The 25,294-nt window shown below is 41.3% G+C and overlaps 1 protein-coding gene across 32 annotated transcripts in view; it reads left to right on the forward strand.

Annotated features, from left to right (window-relative positions):
• GRXCR1 (glutaredoxin and cysteine rich domain containing 1) overlaps nt 1–25,294 on the forward strand; it is a 309,082-nt gene that overhangs the window by 115,338 nt on the left and 168,450 nt on the right. For 2 of the 32 annotated variants that reach the window (XR_010409377.1, XR_010409381.1), the window contains exons 1-2: nt 6,552–6,773; nt 7,821–7,917. The exons of 28 other annotated variants lie outside the window; for them this stretch is intronic. The gene's annotated coding sequence lies outside the window, so the exon portion shown is untranslated. Of the gene's footprint in view, nt 1–6,551; nt 6,774–7,820; nt 7,918–25,294 lie in introns of those variants that run through there. 2 more of the 32 variants (XR_010409358.1, XR_010409362.1) reach the window with 1 other exon arrangement.

Below are 25,294 nucleotides of genomic sequence, written 5' to 3' on the forward strand. Positions count from 1 at the left end.
TTCCTGGACTGACCAGAAGAAAATGTATTTCCTGCTCTGGGCGAGATCCTACTTGCCAGACCAGCTATGAACTCTTGTTACAGCCTTTCAGAGGCTAGTCACAGTGCCCCTGAAATTGGTTGGTGATTGACCTAGAAGGAAATGCCTTTGGCTTGCCTGACCCTGGGCCTTTTGTTTATGCTAGCCTTACTCCTAAATTCTGGTGACCATTTTGTTCTTACAAGCACATGATCCCTGATATGTGACCATGGTATCAACCAGGGCCTGATCCATCTTGACTTTTGGTTTGCTCTTTAAACTTTCCACATATGGGGTGTGTGTGTGTGTGTGTGTGTGTGTGTGTGTGTGTGTTTGTATCTGTAGATGTATATGGTCGTGTTTATGGTTTAAGGATATCTTCTGACATCCAAGGCTGTTATGACAAAATATAACCTTTGGCCATTTTCTGGAGACAAGTGAAAAAACCAGTTCTAAGTTTTATCTGGACAGGTATATTTATGATAGTGCCTTTTTGATTTTACAGTGTTCCTTGGGTAATTTGGTTCCTTTGTTAGTTTTCAGAGTGATGACACAAAAATAAGTTAGCATTTCCACCTCAACTGCCTCTTTGGCAAGAAGAAAGGTTCTCATGTCAAGGTAAATAAAGAGGGAGGCAGGGACCCATGGAGGGTAGACAAGATGGGAGCTGTACTGAGCAATTTAGGTGCCGACACTTCCCTTTTATGTTAACAACAACAAAAAAGAAAGAGAAAAAGAAAAAACTTTGTCACATGGTGAATGTGAAAAAAACCACTTGTGTGGCTCAGATGTTTAGTGTGTAGAAGTACTTGAGTCACTAATATCTTTCCAACATGATCTTCTGAAAGATTCTGGCTTTTGACATATCCCTGACCCCACACGTGTGTAAAATGTAGTCATGGTCTTCCAGAGGTGAGGCCCTGCCTTTGTTTTGAGCTGCCTGGAATCCACTGTAGTTGCTAGATCTGAAGAAAGAATAAGCACAATGAGAGAAGTATTTGAAGCCTATGGGGGTAGGTGGAAATTGAGGTGTTTATCAAGTCTTGTTAGCTGAAAAACTTCTATGTATAAATGTACGTTTATTTTTTTTAAGTTTTATTTATTTATTTATTAGGGAGAGAGCATGAGCGGGGGAGGGGCAGAGGGAGAAAGAATCTTAAGCAGACTCCCCACTGAGCCTGGAGCCCATGCAGGGCACGATCTCAGGGCCCTGAGATCTTCACATGAGCTGAAATCAAGAGTCAGACACTTAACCGACTGAGTCACCCAGGTGCCCCAGAGGTACATTTATATGTATAGATACACCCAGCCCTTAGACTTTGCCGTTAGGTTTCTGGTTTGTTCTTTCTTTTATTTTTTATTTATTTTTTTATTCTTATGTTAATCCCCATACATTACATCATTAGTTTTAGATGTAGTGTTCCATGATTCATTGTTTGTGCATAACACCCAGTGCTCCATGCGGAATGTGCCCTCCTCAATACCCACCACCAGGCTAACCCATCCTCCCACCCCCCTCCCCTCTAGAACCCTCAGTTTGTTTTTCAGAGTCCATCGTCTCTCATGGTTCGTCTTCTAGATTGTTCTTTCAATATTGAAGGGAGATGATCTGATCAGAGGGTTTTGTTTTCAGAAGCGGTCACAGGGCCCGGGGAGCAGAGCGGCTTGTCCCCCCGTGGCGGGTGATGGGTACTGCAGCTACAACAGTGGAATGCACATTGCCCTTCAGGGTGAGCAGGCTTCCTGTCCCGGGAGAAAGCATTTTCCCTTGGGTATTAATTGAAACCTCGTGACACATGAAAGCAGATGTAGGAGTTTGGAAAATTCAGCTCTGCCACGGCCAATGTTTGGAGATACCCAGGGGTCAATGAGTGAAGCAATGTAGAAAATAAAATGCCCACCTTCCTTTCATTTTGAACTGGATCCTGATACCGCCCTGAGCATTTTGCTGTCCATGAAACTACATTTGAATCAATAACTGGGAGCAGAGCCTGTTCAATCGTGTGCCTCTCTAAGGCCCAGCTGAGTGACTGACAGTAATATGTTTTTGAATGATTTAAGGAAACCCAGAGGACTGTTGACCAGCAGAACATCCCAACATTATTAGCTTCCTTCTGATATGTCAGGGTTGCTAGTGAATTTTAGTTTTCCCAAAGGTTCTTTCTGATCTTGAAGGCAGTACTGGATGAGCTTCTAGACTCTCAGATTTGCACTGAGTTCAACTGATATTTCTAAGACTTTAACGGTTCATAAATCACCACAGGCTTTTGGTCCCAGAACAGGCACAGCCCTCAGCCAAGATAAATGTGCTTGGTAAATGTGTGTTTTGATGGACTGGATTTTTTGTAACTCGCCCTCCAGTTTTAGAAGAAATTAAAGGAAGCCTAATAGACATAAGGAGATAAAAATAGGCTTCATAAATTCAAAATGTTATTTATAAGAAAGAAAAACACTCTCATAATTTGGGTTTAAGCGGGGGCTTCTGGTTTAAGAAAAATGTAAATTTTACGGTGATTTACAGTGTTTTTGTAACGTCTGACATATCCTCTCTGATCCTCAGTGTATAACAACATTGCATTTCATCTCTGTTTACTTAGGGATAACATTTGATTGAAGTCACAAGTCCTGGATTTCTTGTGTCAGCAGGTTCACTAACCTCAACGTTCTAGGTCCTAACTCTTACCTGTTTGTATAATAAACTGTTGCTACCGATGCAGCAATATTCCAACGTTGATTGCATTAAGAAATTGCTAGAGTAGTTAGAAGAGATTGTTCATGTTGGATCTAAACAAGTTATCTAAATTCTCAGTGGCATTCTTACAGGATTTCTTTTCCTTCGGTGTCCGAGGTTCTTGGTCACATGGCTTAGAAGAGTGAAGATGTAGACCAGAAGAAGACTGGGGGGCAGCAAAGCAAAGTTTATTGAGCGATAGTAAAGTTTATTGAGCGATAGTACAAAGCTCCTGAAGAGGGAGGGGACCCGAGAGGGTTGAGATTTGGCGTTTAGATCTAGGGGTTTTTATGAGCTTGTGGGCATGGGCTGTTTTAATCTGATTAACCCTCCCTGTGCCTGTCACTCAATCAGGTTTTTATCATCTATCTGTCACATGGGAAAGGGTAGAGGGCTCCTTCCAGGGTGGTGTAAAATCCTTTTAAAGGTGGTTTCCTCTTATTGCTGGGGCCCCTTGTCCCTGCCTGCCTTTCTTCCAACCATCCTTCAGTAGTGTTGTGGAAAGAACACCAATTACGTTTTGACACTCATAGTGTTAAAATGCAACTTGCCTGCAACAAGCTGAGTGACCTTGGACAAAAATTTTAAACCCCTTTGAGTCTCAATTTCAATATCTGTACATTGGGGGAAAATACTTACCTTCTAGAGTATCATTTATTCACTTCACAAGTTTTCCTGAGTAGCTACTGTGTGCTAGGCACTATTCTAAATGTTGGGATACAGTGTTGAATAAGATACACAAAGTCCCTGTCCTCATGAAGCTTGCCTTCTAGTCAGGGAAGGCAGACAATAAATAATTAAATAAGCCAGTTCTGATAGTCCTAAGTGTTATTTAGGATACAACAGTAAGAATGCCTTGGCAGATAGAGGTAGCCCTCCGTCAGACAGGGTGATCAGGGCAGGCTTTCCTGAGGATGAGGCTGACCTGAATGATAAAATGGCACTAGCCTTGTGGGGGATGAGGGCAAGAGTGTTCTATGCTGGGGAGTAGAAATGCAAAGGCACTGAAGTAGGACAGAGTGTTTTAAAAACAAAAGACTGGCGTTACAGCATGGCAAGGTCCCAATCAGGTAATGTGTTTGAACCATTGTAAGGATTTGGCTATTCTCTAAGTGCTGTGGAAAACTTGTAAGAAGTGTAATTACATGGTTCGATCTGTATTTTTTTTTTTTTTAAGATTTTATTTGTTTATTTGACAGAGAGAGACAGCGAGAGCAGGAACACAAGCAGGGGGAGTGGGAGAGGGAGAAGCAGGCTTCCGGCTGAGCCAGGAGCCTGATGTGGGGCTTGATCCCAGGACCCTGGGATCATGACCTGAGCCGAAGGCAGACGCTTAACAACTGAGCCACCCAGGCGCCCTTGATCTGTATTTTTAACAGCTAACTACTCCGTAGAAAATGGACTATGTCACAGATGTTAAGAATGATAGCAGGAAGAACAAGTAGGAAGCTTTAGCTGTATTCTAGGTAAGATGTGGTGGCTGGGACTAGTGAAGAAATAGCAATGGAAATGGAGATAAAAAGATGGATTTGGGATAAATTTTGAAGGTAGAAATGATAAAACTTGCTGATTGGTTGAATGTGAGGGGCTCAAGGGAGAAATCTGGGATAGTTCCTGGGTTTTTGGTTTGACAAGAAGAATCAATCAAATGAGGCAAGACTCTAGAAGAAACGGGTTTGGGTAAAGAAACTAAGAGTTCCAATTTGGATATGTTAAGTTCAAGTTGTATGTTAGGATCCAAGTAGAGATATCAAATATGTATATAGGAACAAGAAGTAGAATATGCAACCTGGAGCTCCGGGCAGAGCTCTGGGCTAGAGACATGAATTTGGTACTCATTAGCTTTGCTGGAAGAGATGACTCAAGGAGAAAGAATGAACAGAGAACAGAAATGGTCCAGTATGAGCCATGGGGCACTCCAGCATTTAGATGCCATATTGACCAGAAGGGGTCAGCTGAAGAGTTGGAAAAGGAGGAGATAGCAGAGAGAAAACACAAGAACATTTTGATATGTCCAGGGAGGGGTTAACTGTATTTGTGGCTACTGAGTGGTAAGTATAAGGATAGAGAAGTGACTCAAGACAAGAGCTCTTCACAAGAGCAATGGGGACAGAGGCCATACTGGTGTGGATTGTTAAGAGAATTACAATCCACACAAAGCAAGTGTCTGGTATACAGTATGTGCTTAAAATATGGTAAAAATTACGGAGAAAGGATTTGGTGTTAGATTTCATGGATCGCCTATAAAAGCCATTCTCCTTGCCTCCTTCCCCCATTCCCCTAATTCCTTTTCTTGGAAGATCCTTCCCCCCCCAATTTTAAGTGTTCCGTTCTACCATATTCTGGAGGATGAGCCATTATTAGTCCAGATCATTCTTGGTGATGTCAGTCCTCTTGCAGTGACTAGTTTAGGCCTAGGCGTGCAGTCCAGCCTTGGCCAGTGGGGTCTGAGGGGCTGCCTGGTGAGGGCTTCTGGCAAAGGTTTTCTTTGCTAATAAACAGATATTCATGGGAAGAAATGCCCCTCTCCTTCACAGAATATTTGTGCATCTGTTTGGACTATGGCATGGCTGCAGCCAGATGCCTAGGGACTGGGAGAGGAGCCCTCATGGATAAGCTATGGATGGCAGAGGGGAAGTCTGAAAACCATCTTTGTAGGCCTAGCTCTCAGTCTCACGGTGGTACTAAGACAATCTTCAAACAATAAGTGCTTCTCAGGATACGAATCCCACAAAGCACTCTGTATGATAGCTGATATTACTTACAAATTACCTAATGCTGCTAGACACTGTTCTAAGCTTATTTATAATTGGGCAGCTGAATCAACTGAGAGCAAGCGAAGTGAAGTGATTGGTCTAGGGGCATATGGCTAGTAGGATGTAGAGTGCGGATCCCACCCCCTCTACCCACCCTGCTACCGTAGTCACCATGTGAATGCTGTATCTCCACAGGTCATACTAAACAGGGCATCTGCAAATAAAGATGCATTTGTTAGCTATCTGTACTTAAAATGATGGGTTGTGGGGTGCCTGGGTGGCTCCGTCCTTAAGCGTCTGCCTCTGGCTCAGGTCATGATCCCGGGGTCCTGGGATCGAGCCCCGCATCGGGCTCCCTGCTCCGCAGGAAGCCTGCTTCTCCCTCTCCCACTCCCCCTGCTTGTGTTACCTCTCTTGCTGTGTCTCTCTCTGTCAAATTTTAAAATCTTTAAAAATAAAATAAAATAAAATAATGGGTTGTTTTTAGGTTATTTCCAAATAATGGCAACTGATTTGAGGCTGAGTCAACGAGTGGGCCTGGGAATGCTGAGGAAGTGTGCGTCAGCAATCTTTGGTCAGGATACACGCTGGAAATGCCAGAATCCAGTTTCCAAGGATTAGCACAAAGGAACGCCTGAGTTGTTTACATTGCTAATTTTAAAACACATACAAAGTAAAAATAACTGTTGTTACTTTACAGATAAGTATCTATCCTGTATGCAGGGCTTTAAGTATCTTGTTTCATCAAATCTTCACGGAATCTTGATCCGTAAGAAGATATTTTACACATTTTATCATGGCGGAAAGTAAACTGTGGAGAGTTTAAGTACTTTGTTCCAAACTACTGGATTTTAATCCAGGTTTGTCTCATTCCAAAGGCCACACCTTTGACTATCAAATGAATGCATTAAATTTTAACTAAAATTATGCATAACCCTGGAGGCTACCTAGCACATGGAAGTAGCATATCGTCTGTAAAAGGGCTTGTGCATCGAGAAAGGCCTTGGAGGAAGGATATAATATCAACAGTAATGTTGAAAATTATAGTTAATTTTAGTTCTCTTTAATATATCACTGTTACTACAAGAGAAATTGATAAGTAGTTTTTTTTTTTTTTAAATCAGGTTTTTTAGTCTACACATCTGGTGACCAGACGCTGGACAGAGATGGGTTTCTTGGGGTCACGTAGGATCCTTTTGCCATCAACCCCCTGGCCAATTGGGCAGTTGCTCCTTTCTTTTCCATTCTAGCTTCAACTGCAGCTCTAGGTGAGGAGATACTCACTTCTCCTTCTCTTTTTGCTCATGAAACCTGTTCAGGGCTGCTTTTTTTGTTTTGTTTTTTGTTTTGTAAATCACAAATGTCTTCTCTCCACCTGTATGGGCAAGACTGAGTAATCAGATTTTTCATGTCTGCTCCTAAAAAAGTTCTAAAGACAAACAGAAATCAATTGCCTTGCTATTTATTTTGTGTTGGGTTGATTGGTACATTAAATAAGTGAAAGCGGTGTTTTCTTCTTTCATCATCTGTAGATAAAAGAGGCATGTGTGTTGAGTTGTTGGCGTTCCTTTTGTATTAACTCTAACTAATGCCACCTACTTAACCACCCGGACATTGGATGATTACTTAGTAAATAACCTCAATCACCTCTCAGATTTCTACTTCATCAGTATTTGTAAAGCAAACAGAACCTTGATAAGACCCAGGTTGATTGCAAAATGGATTTCCTGTATATGTTGCCAACAATTTTTTTTTCTTGATGGCCCAGTTATATTTTGCAGGTTTGTATTGCCTTTCAGAATTTGTATTCTGCCACCTTCATATAAAACTTTGACAGATATTTACAGAATGCTGTTAGTAACAGTGTAAAACACAGGTGGCCAGCTTGGAGTTGAAATACTCTGCAAAAGGTTGAAGAGAATGTTTTATAACTTAATAAGTATTTCAATAATACAGGAAATGACAGCCCTTCTTGTGGTAAGAGCTGAGATGCTATCAAATTCAAGTGATTGTGTTCACTAAAACTCCATGAAATGTCCTGAAATCTGAATTAGAAAGTAGCTATTTAATGAACAACACTGCCCTTCATGGCCATCTGCTTTCAAATTTACTGTTTTATTAAATCTTTAAATGCATACATTTTTTTAAAAGTTAAATTCAAGTTCTACTAACATATTGCCTGTTTTTCCTTATTAATGCTTTGGCAGTTTTGGTCATTACACTGCTTTTTTTTTTGTTTCCTCTTTTCAGTTTGTAATGCAAACCAACATCGCTTCCAGAAGCCCCTAAGAAAGAGTGTTCTTTCTTTTTCTCAGATTTTATGCCGAAATCATTCTCAAAGTGAAGTGATTAACAGAAGAATCTAAAAATTGGCTCCGTCTAAAGTGTCTGATTGTCCTGCCTCACTCAGAGGTAATGACCCCATTCTTTGTCCCTTCAGGAAGAAAGGAAATGCCTGCACACAGTCCTGCAGGGATGTTTGTGGTGGACAGTCTCAGAGTTTAGCTCGAAGGTTTATGTAAATTCACTTTATAACTTGTAGGTAGAGAAATGAGCTTTTGATCATAAGCATTAGTTTTGCAATATCAAGACTAGTACTGGGGCACCTGGGTGGCTCTTGATTTCAACTCAGGTCACGATCTCAGGGTCGTGAGATCGAGCCCTGCATCAGACTCTGTGCTTAGTGCAGAGCCTGCTTTAAGATTCTCTCCCTCTGCCCTGCCCCCGGCATGCACTGTCTCTCTCTCTCTCTTTCTCTCTCTCTCTCAAAAAAAAAGTGATTAAAAATATTTATACAAAGAAGAAGAATACTGTTGAACCTCTAGAAGAAAAAGGCACATATGCATGTTACACCACAAAAAATTCCAGGGTTTAAAAATTTTGATGCATATTTATCAAAACTTTTTGTGCATATAAACACACAAACATATTTATGTAAGTAATTGAAATTTTGCCCTGTTTAAAATGTTTCCTTTTTTTGCATATAGTACTATTTCATAAGCATTTTATCAATAAATATTTAGAAATGTTTTAAATAGCTATGTACTATTCCATTGTATAGAATGTAACATTTAAGAATGAGCCAGTGTATGTAGCTATTTATAAATTTTAGGGCATTTAGGAGTTCACAGTTTTTCCTGTTATAAATTGTAATGCAGTGTATAGAATAGCTAGTATTTATATGGCGCCAACTATGTGGCAGGTACATTTCTTACCACTTTACATGTATTAAGGACGTGAATCCTTGCAGCAGACCTTAGAGATGAGTAATATGATGATGTTCATTTTATAGTAGGGGAAACTGAGCCACAGAGAACCTGGCTAACTTCCCAAGTCTACACCCCTGGCAATCGGTGGAGCTAGAACCCAATCTGAGCAGCTGGACTCAAAGGCCCCAGAATCACCAAAGAATTTTCAGTTCATCCCAGAATTTTCTTAAGGACAGATTTCTAAAAGCATAATTCATGGATTAAAGGGTGTAAACTTACAGAGGCACTTACTTAGCTTAGAGAAAGGATGTACCAATCTGTATTTTCACATCACATTACAAGGAAGTTTGTTTCACTACATTTTTATGATCCTTGAGTCATCGCCTAAGCAGAAATCTTTGGTCAGTCTGGTAGGTGCAATTTAGTATTTTATGTTGCTTTACATACATTTCTTCTGAGCATAGTGTTTTAGACTATAGCATGGTCTCTGGTTGACCTGTGTTGAATCTGGGTGTCATCTATGTATAGGGTGGTTATGAGAATTGAATAAATCAATATGTGCAAGTCTCCTAGAACAGAACTTGTATGCAGGAAGCGCTAGCTAGCTGCAGGTTATATTCTTATTTATTGGTAGTGTTGGGGTTCAGAACACACTACCTCACTATATGGCATGCTGAATATTCCAAGCTGAAGGAATTTGAGAAAACAGCAAATGCCGGAAGGACTCTCTGGTCTCCCCCTTTCTCCTAAGACCCTGTTGTGAGAGATGCCCTCCCTGTACCTGAGGAAAGAAAGGAACATGCTGATCTCTGAAGCCTGAGGGAGGGACGCCTAGAGGAATCCGAATGGGTGGGCCTTTTTAAGTTTTGCCAGGTTTATTACCTTTAGCTCATACCCCTTTGTTCTATCACATTTTGCCATGACTTTTTGCATCAAACATAGTATAAAAGCACTCAGGATTAACCATTTCTTTGGGTCTTCATTTTATGAGGGGCCCTATGTGAAGTAACATATATATTCAGTAGCATTTGTATGATTTTCTTCTCTTCTTCAGTGTACCATCAGTCCAATTAGAGAGCCCTAGCTGGAGGACCTGGCGGGGGGGCAGGGGGGGATGGGAAAAAAGGTATTTTTCCTCCTTTATGTAGTAAGGTGAACATTATTTCCTGTGTTGGTTGGCTGCTTATATTTTTCTTTCATAAATTTCCTATTCATGGACTTATTTTCAGAAAATTCATAGACAAAAGATTCTCTACAATATTCCTTTAAGATAGTACTGCAGTATTTTCATTAAGGAGGGAAACTCTTTTCTGGGTATTGATTGAATCAGACTTCCCATTTGAATGGAACTGTTAAAATCTATAGAGTGAATTTAGGGAATACAGCACTATGAGAGAACACCTTCCTTTGGTTCAGTAATCCATGTATAGACCAGAGCATGTATTGCTTTTGCAATTTAAAAAGAAAGATAATGGAAAGAGTCAAGTTTTGGTAGAATACGAAATACAACAAACACATTTCATTACAGCTCATTACTATGCAGCCATGTCTTTGAATTACAGAATCAGTCATGAGCTGGACATTTGGTGATGAAAACACTGAAATGCTACAGCTGGTTACTAGTTTGGGGAGAAATGTGCTTAGTGTATAATTAATAGAGACAGGCCATTACAGAGAACAAAAAATAAAATTAAATCAAATAAGCATACATATCAATTTCTGGGAGGAGGTGAAAAAAAGTGTGAATCATTTTATTTTGGGTAAAAATCACAGGCTTTGATAATTATAGTGAGTCTTTATATCCATTCTGCTGTGGCGCTAAGCATCTTCATTAAGTTAAAGAAACATTAGATGTGACATTAAAGCAATCAATAGAACTAGCATGAACCTAGAGCCAAAACATTTAAAGCAGAAAAGGAAAAAAGCCAGATTTGTAGATCTCCAGAATGTACATGAAAACTAACAGGCTTACAAATTCTTGTTCTCATTGGGTGGATGCAGAAATGCACTGAACTCACAGTGAGGAAGAAACCCAAGGAATGGGGAAGGCTCCATTACTAGATTATTAACAGTAGTACCAAGGGCGGCAATCGATGTTGGAGTGTGTTCTCTGTGCATACATTGCGCAGGGCACTTTATATATAGTACTTCCTTTAACCACCACCACAACTCGTGAGGAAAGTATTATGGTCTTCACAGCGGCCCACAGCCAGTGATGGACATAGCGGATCTTCCGAGGCAGGTCTCTCTTCAAAGCCTGTGTTCTTACCACTTGGAGATGTTGCCACAGCCTTCCCTAACCCCATGATTTTTGGCTCTTCTCCATCTCTGCCCCAGTTATGCATTCATGCGTGCATACATTATATATCACAACAGTTACAGAGTTCTTAATATAGGCTATGCCCTGTGCTAACGTGGCCTTAACATAACAACGGGAATTTGATGGCAGTGTTTCTGCCATTCATGGAACTTGATCAGAGGAGACGAAGAATTACAGTCTCCTGATAATCACCATCATCAGACAGCATTTATTAAATACCCCAAAAGTGCCAGACCCATTTCTAGACACTCTCTGTGCGGTCTCTATAATTTCTGCCGCAATGCATTACTCTTGTGTTATCACCTCCGCTTTGCATGTAAGGAAACTGGGGCTCACAGGCATTGGACATTTGGCTCAAATTTCAGTCGGTGTGACGTGTCTGATCTGGGATTCTGGGCTCAGCCTGCAGGAGCTCTGCTGCCTCATTACTGCATTACACTGCCTTATTACCATGCCCCTCAATGCTTTAGTCGATTTCACATCAGAAATAGAATTCTCAGTGCCACCATCTTCTGTATTTTTGCCACTTCCATGTTGCTACTCTACATCTAAGTCACTCATGTTGCCAGAATTCCCCACAGATAGGGTCATTTTTGTACAAAGTAATGTGTTCAGAATAATGTGTTACTATTGTCTCTACCAGCCCCTACCCTCACCTCCTGCCAGAAACACACATGTACATTTGCACACACACTTGAATGTGCACACAGGCACACACACACACACGCACACACACACCTTGGCCATGAGGGCATGCATTAAATGAACTAATAATCAACATACTAATTAAACAGTTTCCAGAAAAGTCATACTATAGCAGCTTTTTGCTTTTCAAGGCACGTCTATGCAAATTCAGAGCAATTTTCAACTGCAACCACATTAGCCATAATGCCTCTAAATCAATCTTCCTTTTAGGTTACCTCATAATCTTAGGTGATGTGACGCAACTTAGACACATCTTTCCAAATCATTTCAATCACTCCTATAAATGTGTCATAACCATATGCTAGCTCTGGCAAAGTGATGAATCTTCCCTCTACTGTAAACTATATGCTCAGGGTTGTGGGAGTATCTGTTTAAGGAATATATGGGCTATAAGAGGCAGCTCTCTCTTTATATATTGTGAGTTCTTTGAAGAGCATTAAAATATTTCAACATAAAGTATCTTAATTAAACAAGTAATGCAGATACCACAGGGTCACTGTCTGGGGGTATAATTGATGGACATCCTCCTCAGATGTTCACACCATTGCCTTGCTGCATGACATAAGGCAAGTTACTCAATCTCTCTGTAAGTCCAAATTTACTTTTTTTAGAGCGGGGATAATATCTTTTTTTTTTTAAGATTCTATTTATTTGACAGAGAGAGAGACACAGCAAGAGAGGGAACACAAGCAGGGGGAGTGGGAGAGGGAGAAGCAGGCTTCCCGCGGAGCAGGGAGCCCGATGCGGGGCTCGATCCCAGGACCCCGGGATCACGACCTGAGCTGAAGGCAGACGCTTAAGGACTGAGCCACCCAGGTGCCCGAGAGCGGGGATAATATCTTTAGTGACTTTAATACCTGGCCAAAAATTCTATGGCATACTTCCATCAGTTGATTGAGTCTATGTCCCCTGCCTTTGAAATGGGTGGGCTTGTGACTGCTTGTCCAATAGAATACAGTGAGTTGACACAGTGGGACTTCCAAGGGCTAGGTCATGAAGGTCATGGGGCTACCATCTTGCTTGTAGGAACACTTGCTCTTGGAGCTCTGTACATCCATGTAAGAAGTCTTAATATCCTCAGTGCACCAAGTACTACGGTTGACAGTCTAAGATGAGCCCAGCCTTCTATCCGTCTCCACCAAGGTGCTTGACATGAAAGTGTGATCATCTTGAGCCCTTCAGACCTGTCCATCTGTCAGCCAGATACCACTGAGCGACTTTCATTGGCATCATGGAGAAGTTTCACCCAGCTAAGTTCTGCCTCGATTTCTGACCCACAAAATCATAAAGTATAATAATAATTGTTGCTTTAAGTCACCATGTTTGGATAAGTAAAACACTCTTTCATCCATTGTGAAGGTTACTGTAAGACTCTTAGCTCAGGGCCTGACTTCTAGTAAATACTCAATAAATGTTGGCTCTTATTTTTGTTTATTGAGCATCTACTGTGATCACAAAATTGCATAAAGTGTTTTGAGGCATAGAAAAGCAAAGGCACACTCTTTGCTCTTATAGTTTTGGAAGTGGCAGTGAAAATGGGTACATATGAGAAGATAATGTATGTACCATTAGCATAGTAAATATTATAACTGTCAGAAGAGTTCAAAGAAGGGTGACAGAATCACTGGGAAGAAGGTGGCTCCTGCACTGAAACTGAGGCATCATCTTCAGAGAGAGGAAAGGAATATTTGTTGACACAGAGACTGTGTAAGATAGTTTATCTGATTTGGGACAAGGGGTTGTATTTGAACTCCCATTTTATAGATCAAAAAATGAGAGAGGTGAAGCATGTGGTTTTTTTTTTTTATTTCTAAGGTATCTTTTTATTTTTATAGGAGAAAAGGGATTTTTAATTGATTAAAAATATAACACATGTTAAAACCATTGGGAATACAAATAAAATCCTATAGACACATGTATACTAGTCTATGCAACCACACACAGAATATATAGACTTCTATTTCCAACAAATAGAGCATATTATCTTTGTTTCCAAGCTACTAGGTACCATTTATAATATTTTGCTATGTATTATCATATAACAAGAACAACTCAATAAATTCCAAACTCCCAAAATGATACAAGCCACAGTATTTAACATGAAGCAAAAGAGTAGACATTAATAACTAAAATATAAACACAAGAAACTTTGCCATTAAAAGACTCTTGGGTGAAACAAATCAAAATTGCAGAGCACCTGGGTGACTCGGTTGGTTAAGCATCTGACTTTGGACTGCTTAGAAAGATGGCGGAGGGGGCGCCTGGGTGGCTCAGTCATTAGGCATCTGCCTTCGGCTCAGGTCATGATCCCAGGGTCCTGGGATCAAGTCCCACATCAGGCTCCCTCCTCGAGGGGAAGCCTGCTTCTTCCTCTCCCACTCCCGCTGCTTGTGTTCCTGCTCTCGCTATCTCTGTCTCTGTCAAATAAATAAATAAAATCTTAAAAAAAAAAAAAAAAGAAAGATGGCGGAGGAGTAGGGGACCCTTTCAACTGGTCCCCGGAATTGAGCTGGATATCTACCAGACCACTCTGAGCACCCAGGAAACCAGCCTGAGATGTAAGAAGATCTGGATCTCTACAAGCAGAATATCGCAGGCGGTTGTTTCGTGCGAAGCGGAGAGCCGTGATTCTGCGGGCAGATATCGGAGGATAAATGACAGCAGGAGGGTTCCTGGCCGTGGGGATCCTACACTGCCGGTGAGTGACAGCCTCGCACGTTGTGGACGGGCACAGACTCGCAGACCGGTAGCACGGTGGGGAAAGGACTTTAGGGCAGCCCCCGGGTTGGAAACCCAGAGTGGCGGGGTCGTGCACGTGAACTGCAGCCCCTGGGGCAGAAACCCAGAGCGGCGGAGTTGCGTGCGCATGAACTGGGAGCGGCCGGCGGTTTTAAAAGGACAAAGGGCAGAGACGTGCCCTGACCTGGAGGCAGGACTGGGAGTGCTGTGGAGGGGCGGACAACCCAGGCCGCTGCAGTTTATAGCAGCACAGACAGAAACAGAGACGGTGTGGCCTGGAGAGCTCACTGAAGAACAGACTGCGGTCTCTCTGCTCTGAGGCAGAGGGTTGGAAACGATCTCTTCTGCTCTGACTCGTGGAAGAGACGCGGAAAGCCGCCAGGGAAAGCCGCCAGAGAACAAAAGCCCCAAAGACTGATTCCCACTGAGCCCATCCCCCACCACAGGGGTGCAGGGCAACTCCGCCCTAACAGGGTTGCCTGAGTAACAGCACGGCAGGCCCCTCCCACAGAAGACAGGCTGGGAAAACAAGAGGCCAGCAACCCTAAGGTCCCAGGAAAACAGGAGCATCTTGCTTGGGTTCTGGTCAATAATTTGGACTCTATACATTCCCTCAAACACCCATCAACAGAATGACTAGCAGGAGGAGCCCCCAAAACAGAAAAGACTCAGAGATTATGACTTATGCTGCAGATTTACAAATGGATGCAGATATAACCAAGATGTCGGAGATGGAATTCAGGCTAGCAATTGTGAAGATAATGGCTAGAATGGAGAATTCAATTAATGGCAACATAGAGTCTCTAAGGCAGAAATGAAAGGTGAATTGGCAGAACTTAAAAATGCTATCAATGAGATCCAATCCAATCTAGATAATCTAACAGCTAGGGTAAGTGAGGCAGAAGAACGAATAAGCGACCTGGAAGACAATATAATAGATAAAAAGGGAAAAGAGGAGGCCAGGGAAAAACAACTCAGAATCCATAAAATAGAATCAGAGATGATATGATACTTTATGTGGAAAACCCCAAAGACTCCACCCCAAAACTGCTAGAACTCATACAGGAATTCAGTCAAGTGGCAGGATATAAAATCAATGCACAGAAGTCAGTGGCATTCCTATACACCAACAACAAGACAGAAGAAAGAGAAATTAAGGAGTCGATCCCATTTACAATTGCACCCAAAACCATAAGATACCTAGGAATAAATCTAACCAAAGAGACAAAGGATCTGTACTCAGAAAACTATAAAATACTCATGAAAGAAATTGAGGAAGACACAAAGAAATGGAAAAACGTTCCATGCTCATGGATTGGAAGAACAAATATTGTGAAGATGTCAATGCTACCTAGAGCAATCTACACATTCAATGCAATCCCCATCAAAATACCATCCACTTTTTTCAAAGAAATGGAACAAATCATCCTAAAATTTGTATGGAACCAGAAAAGACCCCGCATAGCCAGAGGAATATTGAAAAAGAAAAGCAAAGCCGGTGGCATCACAATTCCGGACTTCAAGCTCTATTACAAAGCTGTCATCATCAAGACAGCATGGTACTGGCACAAAAACAGACACATAGATCAATGGAACAGAATAGAGAGCCCAGAAATGGACCCTCAACTCTATGGTCAACTAATCTTCGACAAAGCAGGAAAGAATGTCCAATGGAACAAAGACAGTCTCTTCAACAAATGGTGTTGGGAAAATTGGATAGACACATGCAGAAGAATGAAACTGGACCACTTCCTTACACCACACACAAAAATAGACTCCAAATGGTTGAAAGACCTCAATGTGAGACAGGAGTCCATCAAAATCCTAAAGGAGAACACAGGCAACAACCTCTTTGACCTCAGCCGAAGCAACTTCTTCCTAGAAACATCGCCAAAGGCAAGGGAAGCAAGGGCAAAAATGAACTATTGGGACTTCATCAAGATAAAAAGCTTTTGCAAAGCAAAGGAAACAGTTAACAAAACCAAAAGACAACCGACAGAATGGGAGAAGATATTTGCAAATGACATATCAGATAAAGGGCTAGTATCCAAAATCTATAAAGAACTCATCAAACTCAACACCCAAAGAACAAAGAATCCAATTAAGAAATGGGCAGAAGACATGAACAGACATTTTTCCAAAGAAGACATCCAAATGGCCAACAGACACATGAAAAAGTGCTCAATATCGCTCGGCATCAGGGAAATCCAAATCAAAACCTCAATGAGATATCACCTCACACCAGTCAGAATGGCTAAAATTAACAAGTCAGGAAACGACAGATGTTGGCGGGGATGCGGAGAAAGGGGAACCCTCCTACACTGTTGGTGGGAATGCAAACTGGTGCAGCCACTCTGGAAAACTGTATGGAGGTTCCTCAAAAAGTTGAAAATAGAGCTACCATATGATCCAGCAATTGCACTACTGGGTATTTACCCCAAAGATACAAAAGTAGGGATCCGAAGGGGTACGTGCACCCCGATGTTTATAGCAGCAATGTCCACAATAGCCAAACTGTGGAAAGAGCCAAGATGTCCATCGACAGATGACTGGATAAAGAAGATGTGGTATATATATACAATGGAATATTATGCAGCCATCAAAAGGAATGAGATCTTGCCATTTGCAACGACGTGGATGGAACGGGAGGGTATTATGTTGAGTGAAATAAGTCAAACAGAGAAAGACATGTATCATATGATCTCACTGATATGAGGAATTCTTAATCTCAGGAAACAAACTGAGTGTTGTTGGAGTGGGGAGTGGGGTGGGAGGGATGGGGGGACTGGGTGATAGACACTGGGGAGGGTATGTGCTCTGGTAAGCGCTGTGAATTGTGCAAGACTGTTGAATCTCAGATCTGTACCTCTGAAACAAATAATGCAATATATGTTAAGGAAAAAAAAAAGAAGAAGAAGAAGAAGAAGGTAGCGGGAGGGGAAGAATGAAGTGGGGGAAATCGGAGGGGTAGACGAACCATGAGAGACGATGGACTCTGAAAAACAAACAGGGTTCTAGAGGGGAGGGGGGTGGGAGGATGGGTTAGCCTGGTGGTGGGTATTTAGGAGGGCACATTCTGCATGGAGCACTGGGTGTTGTGCACAAACAATGAATCATGGAACACTTCATCTAAAACTAATGCTGTAATGTAAGGGGATTAACATAAGAATAAAAAAATTAAAAAAAAAAAATAGAATCAGAGAAATAAGTGACACCATGAAGCGTTCCAATGTCAGAATAATTGGAATCCCAGAGGGAGTGGAGAGAGAGAGGGGACTAGAAGATGTATTTGAGCAAATCATAGCTGAGAACTTCCCTAATCTGGGGAATGAAACAAACATTCGCATCCTAGAGGCAGAGAGGACCCCTCCTAAGATCAAGGAAAACAGGCCAACACCCTGGCATGTAATAGTAAAACTTGCGTATCTTAGAACCAAGGAAACCATCTTAAGAGTAGGTAGGGGGAAGAGATTCCTTACGTACAGAGGGAGGAACATCAGAATAACGTCAGACCTATCCACAGAGACCTGGCAAGCCAGAAAGGCCTGGCAAGACATATTCAGGGTACTAAATGGGAAGAACATGCAGCCAAGAATACTTTATCCGGTAAGGCTGTCATTTAGAATGGATGGAGAGATGCAGAGCTTCCACGACCGGCAGAAACTGAAAGAATATGTGACCACTAAGCTGGCCCTGCAAGAAATATTAAGGGAGGTTCTATAAAAGGAGAAAGACCCCAAGAGTGATATACAACAGAAATTTACAGGGACAATCTATAAAAACAACATCTTCACAGGCAACATGATGACAATTAATTCATATCTTTCAATAATCACTCTCAACGTGAATGGCCTAAATGCTCCCATAAAACGGCACAGGGTTGCAGATTGGATAAAAAGACAGGACCCATCCATATGCTGTCTACAAGAGACTCATTTTGAACCCAAAGATACATCCAGACTGAAAGTGAAGGGATGGAGATCCATCTTCCTTGCCAGCGGACCTCAAAAGAAAGCTGGGGTAGCAATTCTTATATCAGACAAATTAGATTTTAAACTAAAGTCTGTAATTAGAGACAGAGAAGGACACTATATCATTCTTTTTTTTTTTTAAGATTTTATTTATTCATAAGAGACAGAGAGAGAGAGAGAGAGGCAGAGGGAGAAGCAGGCTCCCCACTGAGCAGGGAGCCCAATGTGGGACTCGATCCTAGGACCCTGGGATCATGACCTGAGCCGAAGGTAGATGCTTAACCATCTGAGCCACCCAGGCACCCCGACACTATATCATTCTTAAAGGGTCTATCCAACAAGAAAATCTAACAATTGTAAATATCTATGCCCCCAACATGGGAGCAGCCATCTACATAAGCCAACTGTTAACCAAAACAAAGAGTCATGTTGATAACAATACGTTAATTGTAGGAGACCTCAATACTCCACTCTCAGCAATGGACAGATCATCTAAGCAGAAAATCAACAAGGAAACAAGAGCTTTGAATGACACACTGGACCAGATGGACCTCAGAGATATTTACAGAACATTCCACCCTAAAACAACAGAACACTCATTCTTCTCGAGCATACACGGATCTTTCTCCAGAATATACCACATACTGGGTCACAAATCAAGTCTCAACCGATACCAAAAGATTGAGATTATTCCCTGCCTATTCTCAGACCACAATGCTTTAAAACTGCAACTCAATCACAAGAAAAAAATTGGCAGAAATTCAAACACTTGGAAGCTAAAGACCACGCTGCTCAAGAATGTTTGGGTCAACCAGGAAATCAAAGAAGAACTTAAACAATTCATGGAAATCAATGAGAATGAAAACACATCGGTCCAAAACCTATGGGATACTGCAAAGGCGGTCCTAATGGGGAAATACATAGCCATCCAAGCCTCACTCAAAAAAATAGAAAAATCCTGAATTCACCAACTAACTCTACACCGTAAAGAACTAGAGAAAAAGCAACAAACGATGCCTAAGCCACGCATTAGAAGAGAAATAATTAAGATTAGAGCAGAGATCAATGAATTAGAAACCAGAAACATAGTAGATCAGATCAACGAAACTAGAAGTTGGTTCTTTGAAAGAATTAATAAGATCGATAAACCACTGGCCAGACTTATCCAAAAGAAAAGAGAAAGGACCCAGATTAATAAAATTATGAATGAAAGGGGAGAGGTCTCGACTAACACCAAGGAAATAGAAACAATTATTAGAAATTATTATCAACAACTCTATGCCAATAAACTGGGCAATCTGGATGAAACGGAGGCCTTCCTGGAAACCTATAAGCTGCCAAGACTGAAGCAGGAAGAAATTGACAACCTGAATAGGCCAATAACCAGTAACGAGATTGAAGCAGTGATCAAAAACCTCCCCCAAAACAAGAGTCCAGGGCCTGTTGGATTCCCTGGGGAATTCTACCAAACATTCAAAGAAGAAATAATACCTATTCTCCTGAAGCTGTTTCAAAAAATAGAAGGAAAACTTCCAAACTTATTCTATGAGGCCAGCATTACCTTAATCCCCAAACCAGGCAAAGACCCCATCAAAAAGGAGAATTTCAGATCGATATCCATGATGAATATGGATTCCAAAATCCTCAACAAAATCCTAGGTAATAGGGTCCAACAATACATTAAAAGGATCATCCACCATGACCAAATGGAATTTATCCCCGGGATGCAGGGGTGGTTCAACATTTGCAAATCAATCAATGTGATAGAACACATTAATAAGAGGAGGGAGAAGAACCATATGGTCCTCTCAACTGATGCAGAAAAAGCATATGACAAAATACAACATCCTTTCCTGATTAAAACTCTCCAGAGTATAGGGATAGAGGGAACATTCCTCAAGTTCATAAAATCCATCTATGAAAAACCCACAGCGAATATCATCCTCAATGGGGAATAGCTGAGAGCCTTTCCCTTAAGATCAGGAACACGTCAAGGATGCCCACTCTCGCCACTGTTGTTCAACATAGTACTAGAAGTCCTAGCAACAGCAATCAGACAACAAAAAGAAATAAAAGGTATTCAAATTGGCAAAGAAGAAGTCAAACTCTCTCTTTTCACAGACGACATGATACTTTATGTGGAAAACCCAAAAGACTCCACCGCCAAACTACTAGAACTCATCCAGCAATTCAGTAATGTGGCAGGATACAAAATCAATGCACAGAAATCAGTTGCTTTCTTATACACTAACAATACAACTGTAGAAAGAGAAATTAGAGAAACGATTCCATTTACAAGAGCACCAAAAACCATAAGATACCTCAGAATAAATCTAACCAAAGAGGTAAAGGATCTACACTCTAGGAACTACAAAACACTCATGAAAGAAATTGAAGAAGACACAAAAAGATGGAAAAATATTCCATGCTCATGGATCGGAAGAATAAACATTGTTAAAATGTCTATGCTACCCAGAGCAATCTATACCTTCAATGCCATCCCAATAAAAATTCCAATGACATTTTTCAAAGTGCTGGAACAAACAATCCTAAAATTTGTATGGAATCAGAAAAGACCCTGAATCGCTAAGGAAATGTTGAAAAAGAAAAACAAAGCTGGGGGCATCACATTGCCTGATTTCAAGCTATATTACAAAGCTGTGATCACCAAGACAGCATGGTACTGGCACAAAAGGACATATAGACCAATGGAACAGAATAGAGAGCCCAGACGTGGACCCTCAACTCTATGGTCAAATAATCTTTGACAAAGCAGGAAAAAACATGCAATGGAAAAAAGACAGTCTCTTCAATAAATGGTGCTGGGAAAATTGGACAGCCACATGCAGAAGAATGAAACTCAACCATTCTCTAACACCATTCACAAAGATAAACTCAAAGTGGATGAAAGACCTCAATGTGAGACAAGAATCCATCAAAATCCTAGAGGAGAACATAGGCAGTAACCTCTTTGACATCACCCATAGCAACTTCTTTCAAGTACATCTCCAAAAGCTAGTGAAACAAAAGGGGAAATGAACTTTTGGGACTTCATCAAGATAAAAAGCTTCTGCACAGCAAAAGAAACAGTCAACAAAACAAAGAGGCAACCCACAGAATGGGAGAAGATATTTGTAAATGACACTACAGATAAAGGGCTAGTATCCAAGATCTATAAAGAATCTCAAACTCAACACCCAAAAAGCAAATAATCAAGTCAAAAAGTGGGCAGAAGATACGAAAAGACACTTCTCTGAAGAAGACATACAAATGGCTAAGAGACACATGAAAAAATGTTCATCATCATTAGCCATCAGGGAATAGCACAGGTTCCCCTCCCCATCTAGTCCTGTACTAAGGTTGCCTAGTACTAATGATGTATTGTATGGTGACTAACATAATAAAATTAAAAAAAATTAAATTAAAATAAATTAAAATTAAATAATAATTTAAATTAAAATAAAATTAAAAAAAAAAGCATTTGACTTTGACTCAGGTCATGATCCTGGAGTCCTGGGATTGAGTCCCACATGGGGCTCCATGCTTAGCAGGGAGTCTGCTTCTCCCTCTCCTTCTGCCCCTCCCCCTGTTCTCTCTCTCTCTCTCTCTCAAATAAATAAATAAAATCTAAAAAAATAATACAAAATTGCAACTACATGCTGGATATGTCCTATGTCTTGATCAACATGGTGATTTTATGTATACATATGGGTGTGTATATAGTTGGGTTCTTCCCATAGGAAGTTCCATGGACTTCTTATGTTTCCAATTTGTGTTCTCCCCTTACAACTATGATTGTTTCATTATTTCTTAGAAATTTTTGTTAGAAAGTTGGATTATAACCTTCAGTGCACCTTGTTGGAGAGGGAGGGATTCTTGCCCTAGAGCTATTGGGATGGCAGGACACAAAGCAAAGGACAACTGAGGTCAATGGCAGTTCATGAAGGGGAGGGGCACACTGACACTCTGCAGGACCACACAGATTTGTGCTCAGGAGCAGAGTAAACAATGGGGGTGGGGTGGGGGCTGTGGGACTTAGGCTTTACAGAATCAGCAATGACCCCTGGTTCCCATGGGAGGATATAACTCAGCTGATTGAATAATTCTGAGGGCTTACAGGGAACTGAAAGCCATACTCAGGGATAACCAAGAACTGTACTGGTCTTTTTGGTAAGGAGGGTCTTTAGGCTAGGCAACCTTAGTACAGGACTAGATGGGGAGGGGAACCTGTGCTTAGGCTGTTTGAGCCCTCCTGATTTTACCAGATACATAAATTTTAAAAAGGAGCACATTGATACTGAGGTTTAATTTTCAGCCTTATATCACAATATAACCTGCTTAGGATGACAAAGTCATTGAAAAGTGGAGCTTGGATTTGAACCCAAGTGTGTCTGGACCCAAGTCTGTTCATCTGGCTCATAGGGTATGCACTGGATGTAAATGAAGGAGAGAGCAAGTGTATGAATACCACTGAGTGAGTGCTGCTTCTTTTTATGTCATCCTCTCTTTCATTGAATTTAATCTAATTACAAGGCACCCAATACCCTAAGAATGCTCATGGGTATTATATGACAGTTATAAACTGTCACCATTGGTGGTGACATTTGTATGTGGATGGGAATAATCTACTTTTGCAACTTTCTGTGAGTCAATAATTATTTCAAAATTAAAAATTAAAAAAAAAAATGCTCATGGGGCCTAAGATTCTAAACTATGGTCGTAAATTTGGAGATAGTCACTGTAATCCCTACAGGGCAGCAGAGTTGTGGTTGATCTTGCAATGATTGATCTAACACTTTTCACTCTTTCATATTTCATGTCCTTGTGTCCTTCCATATTAGCCTAATTCCATGGTAATTATTAAAGTCACTCTCTTGCACCACTCTTTATGGTCTTTGTAGTCACTGGCTAAACCCTAGCCCTGGTTAAATCCAACTCTGCCTCTGCTGTGTCCTTACCTGGAGACCTGGGTCTTGCTGAAGAAAAGCACACATCCAGGTTGATTGCTGTCATTTTAAACTCATGACCCTGACCCTCTAGTGGTTCCTTAGAGCTACCTGGTACCATAGAATGTATGTTTATGTCCCTCCCAAAATTCATATGTTTAAATGTGACTCTCATTGTAATGGTATTTAGGAGGCGGGACCTTTAGGAGGTGATTAGGTCATAAGGGTGAAGCCCTTATGAATGAGATTAGTGCCATTATAAAAGAGACCCCACAGAGTGCTCTCACCTCTTTGGCCATCTGAAGGCATGGTGAAAAGACAGCTGTCTCCGAACCAGGAAGCAGACCTTCACCAGGCACTGAATCTGCTGGCATCTTGCCTTGGATTTTCTAGCCTCCAGGGTTGGGAGAAATAAATTTCCGTTGTTTATAAGCCACCATATTCTGTTATAGCAATCCAAGTAGACTAAAACATCTGGCAATTACTCTTCACTTCCCCACTTTCCTTGATGTCAAATACATATACCTTCTCTTCTTTCCTGAAAGCTCCAACATCTCCTTTCCTGACACCACGCTTGGCTTTTTACTTCACTGTTCAAATTGATGGAACAAGGAAAGACCTTCAACGAGCTCCTAGGACCAGCCTTTTACCCACAGATTTTACCTTTCATCCCACTGGTGTAATTGAGCTTTGCAAGCCAAGTGAGACCCACACTTCTGCCAGTGTGTTAGACTCAATCCACTCTCACCTACTCAAGTCCCACCACTTCCCTCTCAACTAGATTATTCCCATCCACATACAAATGTCATTATTTCTTCCATCTAAAGAAGAACTTTCTTTGCCCCACCTTATCCTCTGACTTCCAGCTCCCCTTGCAGCAAAACATGTTGAAAGGATTTTCCAGACACACAAACTCTAAATTTTCCTCTCTGTCTTTTGAATTCAAACCAATCAGGCTTTTGCCCCAGGTACCTCATGTCATGGTCATCAGTGACATTTCACTGCTAAATTCAGGAGTCCATTGGCCTGTCAGCAGCATTTGATAGGCTTAATTACTCATTCTTTCTTGAAACACTTTCTCAACTTGGCTTCTAGCACAGTGTCTCCTGGGTTTCCTCCTGTACCATGATTGCTCCCTTCTCAATCTCTTTGGCTGGTTTCTTTCCCTCTACTTCTTGTCTTAATGATAGAGTGCTCCACATCTCAGTTTTTGAACCTCTTCTCTCTCTCTGTCTACATTCACTTCTCTGGTGATCTTAAGCAATTTTAGGGCTGCAAATACTGTGCATGTGCTGGGACCCTCAAAATTTATAGCTCCAGCTTGGATCTCTCCTGTGTGCTTTAAGTCCAGAATCATATGTCAAGATTTCTACTTTGTCTGATAGGAAGATCAAATGTAACATATCCAAAACCAAAGATCCTCATCTTTCTCCCAAACCTCAATGTTTTGCAGTTACCTCCTACTCAGTTAACAGAAACCCCACAACACTCTTTTCCTCACACTTCTCGCTAAGTTGGTCAGCAAATATTTTTGGTCCTACATCGAAAAATGTACTCTAACCTGACAGTTTCTCACCCCTCCACTGCCACCACTCTTGTCCAAACCACCACTGTGGATTATTGCAAAAGTTCCCTGCATGGGAGAAATCTTGTGCCCTACCTCACATCCTCCCAACCTACCTTTTTTACTCTAGCCATTGCTTCCGCACCTGGCTGCTTGGAAGTGTGACCTGGTGGTAGCTCCCCTCAAATTATCTCTAGCTTTCTCATCTCTTGCTTTCCTCTAGAGCTTCTTTGCCTCCCCTAAGTGGGATATCTATGGGAACTTGCTCATTCTTTTGCTTTCCATTTTCAAAACTGGAAGCTAAAGAGAATTACATCTCCATGGGATAACACTTG

The sequence above is a fragment of the Mirounga angustirostris genome, unplaced genomic scaffold, assembly GCF_029215605.1.
Source record: "Mirounga angustirostris isolate CCGP_5_RB_7025 unplaced genomic scaffold, mMirAng1.0.hap1 SCAF_2, whole genome shotgun sequence".
NCBI classification, from domain to species: Eukaryota; Metazoa; Chordata; class Mammalia; order Carnivora; family Phocidae; genus Mirounga; species Mirounga angustirostris.